Source organism: Saccopteryx bilineata, chromosome 4, assembly GCF_036850765.1.
Source record: "Saccopteryx bilineata isolate mSacBil1 chromosome 4, mSacBil1_pri_phased_curated, whole genome shotgun sequence".
In the NCBI taxonomy this organism is placed as follows: Eukaryota; Metazoa; Chordata; class Mammalia; order Chiroptera; family Emballonuridae; genus Saccopteryx; species Saccopteryx bilineata.
In genome coordinates, this window is record NC_089493.1 from 112,351,755 (window position 1) to 112,366,902 (window position 15,148).

General features: G+C 41.8%; 1 pseudogene; it reads left to right on the forward strand.

Moving 5' to 3' along the window:
* The first annotated feature begins 2,151 nt into the window (after positions 1–2,151).
* The window catches only part of LOC136335528 (F-box-like/WD repeat-containing protein TBL1X), a 29,411-nt pseudogene continuing 16,414 nt past the window's right edge, over positions 2,152–15,148 (forward strand).

Consider the following 15,148-nt stretch of genomic DNA (forward strand, 5'->3'; position numbering starts at 1 on the left):
TGAGAAGCCACACAGGAGCCTGTACTTACCCACTCAATACATGTTCTTGAGCATCTTCTGTGTGGTAGGTGTCCCATGAGTCACTACACACACTGAGACTCTCCATTCTTCTAAGAGTCAAAGAAAAAAAACAACTAGTAATTATGTTCTATGCCACGTTCTGAAGAACCTATGAAGAACACAGTCAGGAATGTGCAGGAGAGTGATTTTAGATACGATATCATGGGTGCCTTTGCTAGGATGAGGTTACATTTGAGTGGAGAAATGCTAGAAGTATAGCACAGAGCCATTAGACTAATCTGGATTAAGAGAGACAGACAACGGCCTGTGGCAGGTGAGCTTGAGTCAGTAAGACAGAAAGAGGTTGGAGTGGCCGGGAGATGTGAGAGGAGGCTTCAATTTTCAGCCAGTCCACTTGGTGGAGGAAAATGAGGTGCTGGCTATATCCATAGAGAGTAGTCACTTGCTACTGGCATGGTTGCTAAGGTCACTATGCCTTGTGGCTCTGTCACTCCATTCTTCACAGACAACCTAGAACCTGGTATCCAGCAAGGTGTTTGTAAATGAAGAAACAATTCTGATACCTGGTTCAAAAGACTCACACAGAGTCTGAAGAAAGTCATGTTCTTAGGATGAATACTCCACCCTTCCGGATGTGTCTTAGCAGGGAGAGGTTTTATTTTTATTCTACTGATAATGCATTACCCACACCCTCTGAAAATCATGTGGCATCATCTGTGAAAGGACAACTTGGAAGTGTATTATTTAGACAGGGGTCTTGTCACTCTCTGTTCGAGGAAATCCTAAAGTTTCATACGGGAGTGCAGGCAACCACAAAAATTCATGGTGATATTGTTTCTAAATGTGACCTTCCTAAAGCTTGTGAGACACATGTCAGTTCATTAACACCATCACAACTCTTTCTTGCTTTCTCTCCAGGTTCTGATGGCAGCACAACTTAAATCCATATCACTAATGGAACCCACCACCTGAATGAGGTTGACTTTGTTCCAAAAATCCAGAAAAACCTGTGAGAGATTCATGTCATACTCATGACCCATAGCTCTTGACTCTACATCTCTCATTCTTTAGGCTTTCCTTCTTGCCTTTCCACCTCTTCTCTTCCAGAATGGAGCGTTTCACAACCTCACTCTCGTTAGCATGTTACAGTGTCTTTCTAAGGATCCTTTCTGTGAATTGAAAAAATGGCCCATAAGCGTGCTCTTGGGAATTCAAGTATTTCTTCTAGACCACTTATTTTCAAACAGTGTGTCACAAATATTTTTTAAAGCATGTAATATTTATTTAGTGAGGTACAATAACCTATTTTTTTTAGATAGTCAAAGTAATAAAATGAGAAGAGCAAACACAACCATAGTCATTTGGTGTGAATAAATCAAAACTATGCTTATTTTTCTTAACATCAGTGTTCTTCAGAATTTTAATAATTAGTTGTGTGCCATAAATGTTAAAAGATTGAGAATCGCTGTTGTACACAAATACTCAGCAACTTCTGTAGACACTGAAATGTAATAATAACTAGTCGTAGTCTTTTGTATAGTTAATAAAGTTGCTGTAACCAATATTCCTCCCCGGCTTGAGTTTTTTATGAATAGTATTTTCTGTAAATTTCTGTTCTCTGGTATGTTTACTGTTGTGTAAATGCGACCAAGAAAACAAACTTTAGGTGAGCAGGGTTCCTGAAGCTTCTGTTCTGCAATGTTGCTCAAGCACCACAAGATGGCGCAAGAAGCAGCTACCATTAAGAAGTATTGAGACTTTGGTCCTGATGGGACCCTGAATTGATTTCCACCATCACTTCAGTTGTCAAAGTAAAATTTGTGTGTGTGTGTGTTGACAGAAATGCAGTAATAAGCATTTGAGTTGCAGACGAGCCAAGTGTCTGAAGCAGAGAAAAATATATATTTAAAATATCTTAAATATTGATTTTATAAAGACAGGAAGGGGTAGAGAGAAAGTGAACCTGGAACATATAATTGTTCCTCTATGTGTCTTGACCAGCGATAGAACCAGCAACCTCTGTGTCATGAGATGAAACTCTAACCAACCCACCCTTCCAGCCAGGGCTGCAGAATGCTATTTTCAGAAAACACTGCAGACAGCTGTGCCATGTGACATATTTTAGAGGAAATGCTCCCCAGTAAAGTTACTGATGATACCAGAGGCAGCAAAGTTGAAGGAGCAGGAGGTGAGCGGAGCACATGGAGAGACAGTGATGCACTGTTCTTGGGGCACCACGAGAGGGCACCAAAGAGCAGCCCCATTAAGAACTCAGCCTTTGGTACCGACACAGTACTGCAATGTTCTTATTGCACCACAGGAGGATGCAGAAGGGTACTTTTAACTTAAATTCAGCCTTTGATCCTCGTGCTGTTTTGAGCTGTGATAGTCTCAGGAATTTCTGGAACCTGATTTCTGCTCAAATCACTGGCTTGATCTCCACCTTTCCATTAGTTGGTAAAAAAGATTTGTGTGTGTGTGTGCACGCGCGCACAAGCACGCGCCTGCACAAGCAAACGAAAGAGAGTGCCCTCTTTGGTTTATCCAGGTTGCTCGGGAACTTTAAGATGAGAACTCAGCCCACGTGGGCTCTTCCAATGTGTTTTCTTATTTAAAGACTCAGGCTGTGATCCTCACGTTCTGCCTTATCTCTAATGTGGTTTTTCAGATACATAAAATGTTTCAAATCCCTTTCCAAACTGCATTCGAAAATCTGAGAAAAAGAGTTCATGCCTGAGTGTTTGGTAACCAAATACTAACACACTGGAGCCCACAACCCGTAAACTTGTCCACCAAGGTAGCTCGTGATGGGATTCAGAGTAATGTTCACCCACCCCCTTCGTGTAGTGGAGACTATTCCGAATGGCAGGATGAGCTACCATGACATTAGCTCCTTACCATTTAAAAACCAAAATTTTTGATATGATGCATTCAAGTCAGAAAGCAAAAAAAATATATGTTTAAGTTAATGGAGACTCTGTGAGACCTCCAACTTTTGCTTTTAGATTTTTGTATTGACTCAAGCAGCATAATGGTTACAACTGCACTTGTTTTCTGCTTCTTTTTTTTTTTTTCATACGGTCCACATTATAATTATATATTTCAAACTGTGCCAAAGGCGAACTGTATTTTGTTTGAGGGTTGTAAGCTTTAGTGTTCTCAAAAACATATTTCTCATGAAAAGAAAAGGTTTGAAAGCCATTCTGGCCACAGTCACTGTGATGCTTTCTCTGAGCTGACTATTTGGAATGTCACAGCAATGTGATCCTTTAGAGAAGGGGTAGTCAACCTGGTCCCTACCGCCCACTAGTGGGCATTCCAGCTTTCATGGTGGGCAGTAGCAAAGCAACCAAAGTATAAATAAAAAGATAGATTTAACTATAGTAAGTTGTTTTATAAAGATTTATTCTGCCAAACAGCAAAAATCCAACATCAAGTACTTGGTAAGCAATTATTATTATATGCTTTAACTTGCTGTAACTCTGCCTTATTATTTTTATAAAGTAAAGTTACTTCCCTACTTTATAAATCACCATTACTGTGGAACCGGGGGCGGTTAGAAAATTTTACTACTAACAGAGATACAAAAGTGGTGGTAGGTATAAAAAGGTTGACTACTCCTGCTTTAGAGAGTCTTTGTTGGCAGCTGCAGGATCATGGGAGGCTGCTGGTGGTCTATAATAGAGGATTTGAAATGCTAAGAGCGGTAGAATGGCGAAGACAGGAGAGTGTGTGTCTCTGGAGTACGCAGTCTGCTTCTCTACCCTCACCTAGAACAGAGATTGGGCAGATTTTGATCTGATTCTGTTCAACCCCTCTCTCACTCACTATATCTGCAGTCACAGCAGGTCCTCATTTTACCACTATAGGTATTTAGAAGTGGATGATTTTTAAAAAGGTTTTTATTAATTTGTTGTTCCACTTATTTATGCATGCGTTGGTTGCTTCTTGTACATGCCTTGACAAGGAAGGAACCAGTAGCATTGGCCCATTGGGAAGACACTCTGCCTAACTGGGTCACCATGGCTGGGCTGGGTGGTTCCTTATTTTGAAGTGTCTTGTGCCCTGCTGTATATTGAGCAACAACCTTGGTCACTACCCAACAGCTGCCAGTAACTCTGCAACCTGATCTTGTCACAACTTGGCTATGATGACTAAATTGCTTCCAGGAGTAAACAACACCCCCTGGAAGCACCATGACCCAGTCTCAGGGCTGGTGTCTGAGAATAATTAGACTTTCTAAAGCTCCAATCCACAAATTTTATTTTCTCAACATGCTGTCTGATACACCAACACACACACACAGAGCCAAAGCAAAATCCAACACAACCTAAACTCTACACAACCTAAATAAATCCCAGTGTGATTCTCTGAGGTTGAACCCACAACCTTGGTGCTTCATGATGACGCTCTAACTTAGCGAACTGGCAAAAGTCATTCCTGCCCTTCTTTCTACTCATCAGACTTCGTGGCCTTCAGTTATGTGTTCAGGTTGTGTCTAGTAAATGTGAAGCCATGTGTCGGGCTGTACTTACACACTCATCACGTGTTCTTGAGCATTTTCTGTGTGCCAGGTGTCCCGTGAGTCACTGCACATACCAAGACTGTTCGTTAAACTGAGTGACAGAGAAAAAACCCAAAAGGAATTCTGTTCTATTCCATGTTCTGAGGCTATGAAGAAAAAACAATCAGGAGTGTGCAGGAGGGTAGTTTCAGGTAGGGTTTCCTGGACCCCTTGGTGAGGTCGAGGTCACATTTGGATTAAGAACTGCAAAAATTATAGCACATTGCACATGCAGCCTAGAACCTGGCACCAAGCTGGGTGTTTGCAAATGACAAAATGATTCGGACACCTATTCCAAAGGACTCACACAAGTCCTGAAGAAAGGCATGTTCTTGGAATGATTATCCAGCCCTTCAGGATTTCTTTTAGCGGAAAAAATATTTCCTCTTATTCTACTGACAATCACTCCCCTCAGCCGCTGGAGACCATGTTGCACCATTGATTGAAAAGACAACCTAGAGGGTGTCTACAGGGTGGTGGCCTCTCTCTCTTTGGCGACCTTCTGAGTTGAATGCAGGGGGCCAGGCAACAACAGAAATGCAGCTATTTTATTCCTATCTGCGACCTTCCTGAAGAACATGAGACACTTGCCAGAACACTGACACCATCACAACTTTTTCTAGATTCTCTCTAGTTTTTAATGCCAGTACAATCAAAATCAATATTGCAAATGGGTCCCACAGCCTGTATGAGTTTGACTGTCTTCCAAAAATCTAGGGGGATCTGTGAGAAGGGTGTGGCACGGTCCTGACTCATAAGCCTTGACTCTATGTTACTCATTTGTTAGAATTGTTTTCTTGCCCTCTCATCTCCATTCTGTCGGAATGTAACATTCCATAGTCTCACCCTCATCAGCATATTACATTATTCCTGAGAGTCCTTTCTGTGACTAGAAAAATGGTTCATTGTCATGCACATGAAATTGTATGTATTCCTTCTAGAGTAATAATTTTCTCTTTTTAATTTTTATTATTTTATTCATTTTTGAGAGAGGAGAGAGAGAAATAAAGAGAAATGCAGAGAAAAAGCATGAAGCATTAACCCCCATCTGTGTCTTGATCATGCAAGCCCAGGGTTTTAAATTGTCAACCTCAGTGTTCCAGGTTGACACTTTATCCATTGTGCCACCACAGGATAGGCAACCAGTGATTTCAAACAGTGTGCCACAAAAAATTTTAAATCATGCAATATCTTTTTAGTGAGGGGCAATGACCTTTTTTTTTCCTTAGACAGTCAAATTTAAGAAATAACAACAGCCAATACAACCATCCGGTGTAAATAAATAAAACTTTGACATATTTTTATATCAGACCAGTGTTTTGCGGAATTGTAATAATTTGGTTGTCTGCCTTGAGAATCAAAAGGTTGAAAATCAGTGTTCCAGACAAATGATCAGCCACTTCTGTAGATGCTGTAATGTAATGCCAGGGCAAAATCCTTTGTTAGGATTTAATAAAGTTGTTTTAACCAACCACTCGGTGTGGCTTTGGTTCCATCTGAAACAACACTTAGCGCTAATTTTGGCTCTCGGGTAAAGGGATTGATGCCAGAAGGCAGCCAAATGAAGAGGCAGCAGACTAGCAGGGCACTGGCAGCTTCTGTGCTGCAATGTTGTCATGCACCACAAGAGGGCGAAGAAGAGCAGCTTTGATAGGAATTTAGTCTGTAGCTCCCACGCTGTCTTGAGCAGCAACAGCCTCTGGAAGCCTTATTTATGCTCACATTACTTCCCATCAATTGGTAAAATAAAAAGTATATATGTCTGTGTAACTGTGTCTGTGCGTTTGGCAGAAATACTGTAATATACACTTGAGTTTTACACCATTCATATGTCTGAAGCAAAGCAGGATGTGATTTTCTTTAAAAATTTCTTAAGAATTGATTATAGAAAAACAGGAAAGGCGAGAGAGAAAGTGAGATAGGAACATAGACTTACTTGTTTCTGAATGTGCCTTACAACAGATAGAACCAGCAAACTCTGTGCCTTGGGATGAAACTCTAAGCAATTAAGCCACCTGGCTCGGGCTGCAGGATGCTATTTTCTGAAGACAAAGTGCACAATTGTGTTGTGTGACAGTTTTCACAGAAAATACTGTATAGTAAAGTTACTGATGAGGCCAGAAGGCAGACAAGTTAAAGAAGCAGCAAGTGAGCAGGGCACACGGGGCAGCATGCTGCAATATTCTTGGTGCACCTTGAGAGGGCGCCAAGGTGTAGTTTTTATTTAGTAATTCAGCCTTTGATTTCTACAGGGCGCTGCAATGTTCCTATTGTACCATTGGAGGGCGCACAAGAAGAGTTGTAACTCGAATTCAGCCTTTGTTCCCCATGCTGTTTTGAGCTGTGACAGTCTTCTGAACCCCTGAAACCTGAGTTGTGCTCACATTACTGCCTCTGTTGTCATCTTTCCATCAGTTGATTAAAAAATATGTGTGTGTGAGTGTATATGTTCGTGCGCATATGTGTGCACGCACTTTGATTTATCCAGTTTACATGGGAGAAGTTAAGATAAGAACCCAGTCAACCCACATGGGATCTTTCAATATGTTCTTATCATTTAAAACCAGTGCTGTAATCTTCATGTTGTGTTCTACCAAACTTGAATTGATCATTCAGGCACCTAGGAAATGATTCAAATTTTATTTCAAACTGCACACAAAAATCAGAAAAAGTAAACATACCCGAGTGTAATCAAATACAAACTCACCTCTGTCCAACCAACCTGTTATCTTGTGTAACTTGGGTGCCTCATTTTGGGAACTCAGAGTAACATTCTCACACTCTCTTTGTGTAGTCAATACTATTGTGAGATGGCAAGATAATCTATCATTAGATTTCAGCTCCTTAGCCACTTAAAACCAAATTTTTTGATATGCTGCAATAAATCAAAAAGCTAAAAACCTAAATGTTTAAGTGATAGAGACTGCTCAGAGGCCTCCACTTTTATTTTTAAAATTTCATATTGACTCAAGCAGCTTTAATAGTTACAATAACATTTTTTCTTCCAATACAACCTACATCGTAATTATATATCATAAAGTGTGCCACCAGACCACCATCTTTTGTTTATATAAGAATTCTTTTTAAGCTTTAGTCTTCACAAAAATTTATTTCTCTGCATGAAAAAGGGTTTGAAACTCACCGCTCTGACCACAGTCACTATGACGTTTTCTCTGAACTCGGTATTTGAAATTTCGCAGCAAAGTGATCTTTGAGAGTGGGGTCATTGGCAGCTAAAGGTTAATGACAATGCACTGGTGGTCTGTGAGAGAGGCTTTGGGAAGCTGAGAGAGTTAGAGTGGTGAAACCCAGGGAGTGTGTGCCTCCAGGATGGTGGGGGTGCCTCTATTTCCTCACCAGACACGAGGCTGCACACAGATGGGCCTGGTTCCCTGTTCAACACCTCCCCCTACACTGTTGCTGCCCTCACAGCAGGCTCTATATCACCACCATGGAAATTTAAAGCTGGGCCGTACTTAAAAACATTTTTATTCATTTCTTTAAAAGAGAGAGTGAGGCCCTGGCCGGTTGGCTCAGTGGTAGAGCATCGGCCTGGCGTGCGGAGGTCCTGGGTTCGATTCCCGGCCAAGGCACACAGGAGAAGCGCCCATCTGCTTCTCCACCCCTCCCCCTCTCCTTCCTCTCTGTCTCTCTCTTTCTCTCCCGCAGCCGAGGCTCCATTGAAGCAAAGATGGCCCGGGCGCTGGGGATGTCTCCTTGGCCTCTGCCCCAGGCACTAGAGTGGCTCTGGTCGCAATGAGCGACTCCCGGAGGGGCAGAGCGTTGCCCCCTGGTGGGCGTGTCGGGTGGATCCCGGTCGGGCGCATGCGGGAGTCTGTCTGACTGTCTCTCCCCTTTTCCAGCTTCAGAAAAATACAAAAAAAAAAAAAAAAAAGAGTGAGACATTAAATTGTCGTTGGAGTTATTTATGCATGCGTTGGTTGCTTCTTGTGCATGCCCTGATGGGGATTGCACCCACAGCCTTGGCCTTTGGGACAATGCTTTACCCAACCAAACTACACAGCCAGGGCTGAGCTACATTATCCTTTGTGCTGACATGTCCTGTGCTCTGCTGTGTTGAGCAGCAAACTTAGTCACCACCCACCAGCTGCCAGTAACTCTGCTCCCACTTGTTTCTAGTAGTCCACAGCATTTGTTTTTATTCTATTGATAACCCATTCCCCCGACCTGCTCGAAATCATGTGACATCATCTGTGAAAATGCAACTTAGAGTAGTTTTAGTTTGACATGGAGGTGATCTTTCTTTTCTTGGTAATCTGTGTGTGTGTGTGTGTGTGTGTGTGTGTAATAGAGAGAGACAGAGAGAGAGAGAGAGAGAGAGAGAGAGAGAGAGTATGTGCATGTGGGTGTGGGATAGAGAGAGCGTGTCTTCTTTGGTTTATCCAGGTTACTCGGGGACATTTAAGATGAGAAGTCAGTCAGCCCACTTGGCCTCTTCCAATTTTTTCTTTTCATTTAAAGACCAGTGCTGGGATCTTCATGTTGTGCCCTAACTCTAAAGTGGTTTTTTAGGCCCTTATGAAATGATTCAAATCCCTTTCCAAACTGCTTTCAAAAATCTGAGAAAAAGAGTTCATGTCTGAGTGTGTTGGTAACCAAATACTCACACACCCAAGCCCACAAGCTTGTTAACCTGTCCACCAAGATAGCTCGTGACGGGAGCCAAGGGCAACATCCACCCACCTTGTTGTGTAGTGAGGACTATTCCAGGACGGCAAAATGAGCTGCAGGACATGGATCTGTCAAAAAAAAAAAAAGGTATGCTTTTTATTTATTTTTACTAGATGACTATTGTTGTGTTGGCTGTTGTCATCCTTTTTTATTTGACTATCTAAGGAAAAAAGCTCTAGTTCCCCTTACTAAAAATTTTGGTATTACATGTTTCAAAAATTTCTCTGGCATACTGGTTGAAAATTACTGATGAAGAAAAAATACTTGTATTTTCAATAGTTCTCTATTGGGTCATTTCTCTAGCCACTGAAAGGACCCTCAGGGATACGCTGTACCAAGATCATAACAGTGAGCGTGTGGGACGCTCCATCTCAACAGAGTGAAGATGGGAAAACAAGAACACAATTTTAAAGAATGAGAAATGTAGTTAAAAAATATGGGGTCAGGGCCATGCCAAACCCCTTTCACAAATCTCCATAGATTTTTGCAATAGATTCATTTTCATTTAAGCTGCATGCCCCAGTTTCAATATGGATTTCAATTGCGCTGGCATCAGAACTGGGAGATAAGAAAGAAAGTGTTGTGATGATGTCAATGTTCTAGCAGGTGTCTCCTAAGTTTATGAAGGTCTCATGTAGGAATGATATCACAGTGCATTTTTGTGGTTTCATAGCCACCTGCTCTCAACTCCAACAGGTCTCCAAACACAGGGAAACCACCTCTTTGTCAAACTAAGACACCACCAATTTCTATTTTTACAGATGATACCATATGGTTTTCAGAGGGTGGAGGGAGTCAGTTATCAATAGAATAAATGCAAATATTCTTTCTGCTAAGAGATATCCTGAAGGGGTTCATATTCATTCCAAGAATACACCTTCCAAGAACTGGTGTGAGTCCTTTGGAAAAGGAGTCAGAATCATTTCTTCATTTGCAAACACCCTGGTGGCTGCATGAGAAGAATGCAGAGTTGGAACCCACAAGGCATGGGGGTCTTTAAATTACATTCTGAGGCAAGTGATACCCTCTGTGGAAGTAGCCAGAACTTCCTACTTTTTCTACTAAGGAATCTTGCTGACAAATTTAGCATCTTCTCATGTCCCTCAGCCACCCTGACCTCTTTCTTACATGTCAAGCTCACTCTGCTACAAGCCATTGTACATTTCTGTTTCTACTGATTGTTCTCATGGCTCCAAGCTACACTTCCTCCAGGTCTCAATTCAAATGTCATCTCATGCATGAAAAAGCATCCAGGACACCATACCTAAAAATTCCAGCACATCCTGACTGTTTTCCTTCCTAGGCTCCTCAGTAAGTGGAATAGAACATAATTCCTTGTGTTTTTATTCTCTATCAACAGAATGGAGAGTTTCCATGTGTGTAGTGCTTCATGGGACACTAGACACATGGAAGAAACTGAAGTACACGTGCTGAGTGGGTAAGTACAGCTTGGGGCATGGCTTCACATCACTGGACACAGCCTGAACACATAACAGTGGGCCACAAAGGCTGATGATAAGAAAGAAAGGAAGAAACATCCTGGCTGGTTAGCACAGTTACAATGTCATCTGGAAACAAGAAGTTTGTGGTTTCAATCCCTTGCCAGGGCATAGAAGGTATAGGAATAAAAATTTTGAAAGAAACAAAGCATTATTGGAAAGATAAAGTTTACAGCTGGTGCAGGAAATTGTGGGTATATAATGTATTATGGGAATGAGAGATGTGTGGTGAAGGCAGGGGCTCATGGATGAGAATGGAGAACTGTGGAGCACTAGAAGTATATAGATCATGGGTAAGAGGGAATTGTGGGTCGGAACAGAGAATGATGGGATAAACAAGAAATTGGAGTTGACAGAAGACATTTTGGGAGAGACAGAGGCAGGCCGCTCACTTCTGTCCACTATGTTCTGCATAAGACATGATGCTCGGGACTGTTCCCATGAAAGCTTCAGTCCCTCACATGCCCATTCCTCTCACCTACACTCTGTTATGTGCTGTTAACCACATTGTGTACAGCCAAGTCCCCATTTGTACGTCCAACTCCTCTTCTTGGCCACCTCAGGGAAGGGCTGCCGACTTCAACGAGTCTCCCTCCCTTCGTTGCTGCGTCCACCACTCCGCCTATATTTGCTCTTCTATTCCAAGCACAGTGTTAAACCTGCCCTTCCACGCTCATCTGTGGTGCAATGGGAGCAATGCAGTCCTGTGTGCTACCGAAGGCTGAATTCAGAATCACAGCTGCCCTTTGCGGACTTCACGCGGTGCATGAGAAACATTGCAGCACAGCCTCTCCGTGTACCCAGCCAGCCTGCTGCTTCTCCACTCTGATACCTTCTAATATTATCAGTAACTTCAACCAAGAAGTGCAATATATATATTCTACTTTGTCTTCCTGGCTGGCCTACTACTCATGTGCATATTACAGTATTTCTGCCTACAAATATATATGTATATTTTACATATACTGAAAAAGTTGAGATATAGCCACTGATGTGAATGAATCAATCCAAGAGTTCCTGAGACTGCCACTGCTCAATGAAACAGGGGCTAAAAGCTGAAATTCCTATTGAAGCAGCTGTACTTCACCCTCTTGTGGTGCAATGGGAACATTGCAGCGCGCATGGAGACCAAAGGCTGGATGCTTTCTCAGGGTAGCTGCTTGCTCTGCCATCTCCTGGTAAATGGGAAACATGGCAGCACAGCAGCTTCCGGTGTCCTCCGGCTCACCTGCTGCATCATCACTTGGCTTTGTTCTGGCATTAGTAACTTTACCAGAGAGCAAAATTTATGGAAAGTGTTGTTCAGACAGAATCGAAGCCAGACTGGAAGACAGGTTACAACAACTTTATTAACTTTACAAATGATTTGAACCTGGCATTACATGGCAGCATCTACAGAATTGGCTAAGCATTTGACTAGAACAGTTATTTGCAACCTTTCGACCCTTGTGGAATACAAATAATTATTACAATTATGCAGAAGACAGATCTGACAAAAATGATAGGTATAATTTTGATTTATTTACACCAAATGACTATTTTTCTGTTGGCTATTTTTATTTTAATAGTTTGATTATCTAAGGGAAAGGAGGTCAGTGCCCCTCACTAAATAGGTATTGCATGTTTTAAAAATCCCTGCAGCACACTGTTTGAAAATAACTGGTCTAGAAGGAATTTGTCCATTCCTGAGAGCATGCTCATGGGCCATTTCTTTTATCACAGAACGGACCCTCAGGAAAACACTGTACCATGATGGTGAGACTGAGACTGTGGGACACTCCATGCTGACAGAGTAGAGATGGGAAGGCAAGAACGTGATTCTAAAGCAGGAGAAATGTAGAGTCAAGGTAGATGTATCAGTGTAGGGACCAAGAAATAAAGTGTATTTTGCAGTCTGGATTTGGTGGACAGGGGTGCTGAGAGCTGGCTGTGTACTGGCAGTCTTCCCAATCCCCCACCTCACCTGCCTAATTAAATTAACACAGCGCGGTGCTTCTCTGCTTGTTCTGTTCACCCATGTTCCTGGGAAGAGACTGGAAGCGAATTTCTTTTTGGTGTGAAGTTAGATTAACCTGTATGGTGGGGGTTTTCTTTGAGTTGCTTTGGAAACTTAATTGAATTGCTAATGGATGATATTACCCCAGAATAAAGATGGATTTGGCAGGGGGAAGCCATGTTTCTGTGGCTCAAAACAGTAATGACTATTGGCAAGGAGATATGGCTTCCTCCCGAATCCATCTATATATTTTTTTAAGTCTCTATCTTTCATTTAATTTTGTACAATTTCCCACTCGAGACCCTGAAATAGACTCATTGTGTGGGATGCAGCAGGTGGCACCCAAAGTGGGACATCGAGAAAAAAAGGGTAATGAAACCCCCAGAGGTGTGCTCGAAAAGTTAGTAAGCTTTTGAGAGGTAAAGCTTGAAAATAGAGTTTGGGGGGAAAGTATAATAATAAAGTAATTTGGGAGTAAAAACTATGGGACAACTAGGTTTAAAAGTGAGGAACATTTTTCTTTCTGTACAAATATTTTATTTGAGAAGAAGTAGTTTGATCAAAATGAGATAGAAATAGAGGAATGTATATAATTATGAGAACTGGGAATCTGAGAATAACTCAGGAGACGAGAACATCACAGCTTTGTAATGTTGGCGGTTCTGCAGCCCTGTGCTCCCAAAGTCTTTGTCTCAGACCCTTCCACTCTGGAAAGCTTTGAATCAGGCTCTAGATACATAGGAGTATATCAGAATAAGTGCTAATATTGAGCTTTTTGCCACAGCGCTTGGGGAGAGGCTACCAGGACAAAAGGGGCATGGCAGGAAAGGCACTTCCCAAATACAAGGCTCCAGACACGGGCAACATCCCAGGTGCACAAGCGTGAGGAGCTGCGGCAGATGCTGCCACTTTGTGCCCAAGCCGCCACCAGCGATGGCCGGCTATGGTCTCCTCTTAAAAGGGTAAGCCACGCCTGACCTGTGGTGGCGCAGTGGGATAAGGCATTGACCTGAAACACTGAGGTTGCCGGTTCGAAACCTTGGGCTTGCCTGGTCAAGGCACATATGGGAGTTGATGCTTCCTGCTCTTCCCCCTTCTCTCTCTCTCATACACACTCCTCTCTAAAAATCAATAAATAAAATATATATAAAAAAAGAGTAAGCCACAGTGGTAAGCATGTGGAACAAAGTGCAGGCACAGGGCCTATGGGCAGCTCAAAAGCGCCATGGGTGAGGCAGGCTTCGGGCAGCCGTGGCTCTAGGGAAGGCTGGACTTACTGCGAGCAGGGCGTGGCTCCAGCCACGTGCCCAGCCCTCCAAGGCGCTGCAAAGTGGAGGCAGGGAGGTGATTGGGTAAGCCTTATTCTCTCTAGTGAACTAGGTCTGTCATTTGGATGGGGTTGAAATGGAGGGATTTCGGGTGTCGATTGCAGCAGCTATTAACATTTATGAATGATTAGAAGACTTGGGTGCTTTTTAAATTTATAGCTTATTATTATCTGATTTTCTTTAACGTTTTATCTACAATTCTCTAAATTATCACTTTGTTTTATCCTATTCCATGAATAAATGGAAGTCTTAAAAATTTGGGGAAATTACAGCATTTTCCCGCTACTCTCTGACTTTCTCTAAACTGTTTTTTCTATTCTATGCCTAGAAAGAGAGGATGAAGGGAATGCTTGTTTAGGTATAGAATTTCATGCAGCTACCTCAAATTTTTTTGAGAGAGAATTCTGTTTGGTTTTGTCCTTTTTATGTCTCTATCAAAAAAGCCCTAAGTAAAATAAGCAGGCAACTTTCTAATCTTTGAAATCCCAGTGTCACTCTGATTTGTCTGATTCTTGTTTATGAAGTCTTTGTTTAATGTTGTCTAAATGTGACTTTTTAAAGGTCTGAATTAAGTTCTTGCATGCAAAAATTTGGAAATGGTGGCTCTAATATTGAAAAAATAAAATAGTTTTATCCCTAAAAATCTTTTTTATTTTAATTGGGCCTTGTACACAGCACTCTTTTAAATTTAAATAGAATGAAATGTGGATCCTAAAGACTTGCTCATTTCTCCAAGCTGCTGAAAATGGCAAGCTGCTCCAGGCTACAGCTGCAAACTGCAGCTATAAAGTTTGAAGCAGAGTAGATTTACCTAACAAAGGTGTAGTTTTTTTTTTTTTTTTACTATAGGAAGATAATTAAAGTCATCCTGGATTTTTCCAGCCTTTATATACTCTTTATATTGCCTGTTAATTAATGGAGTAGAAATGTTTTGATGAGTATGGGAATGTTACTTGAAAAATCATTTACTATATTTTGTTAGAAGTTAACATAAAGACAATTACTTATTACAATCTGCCTGGGGTGCAAACGTCCCCTGAGGAACCGC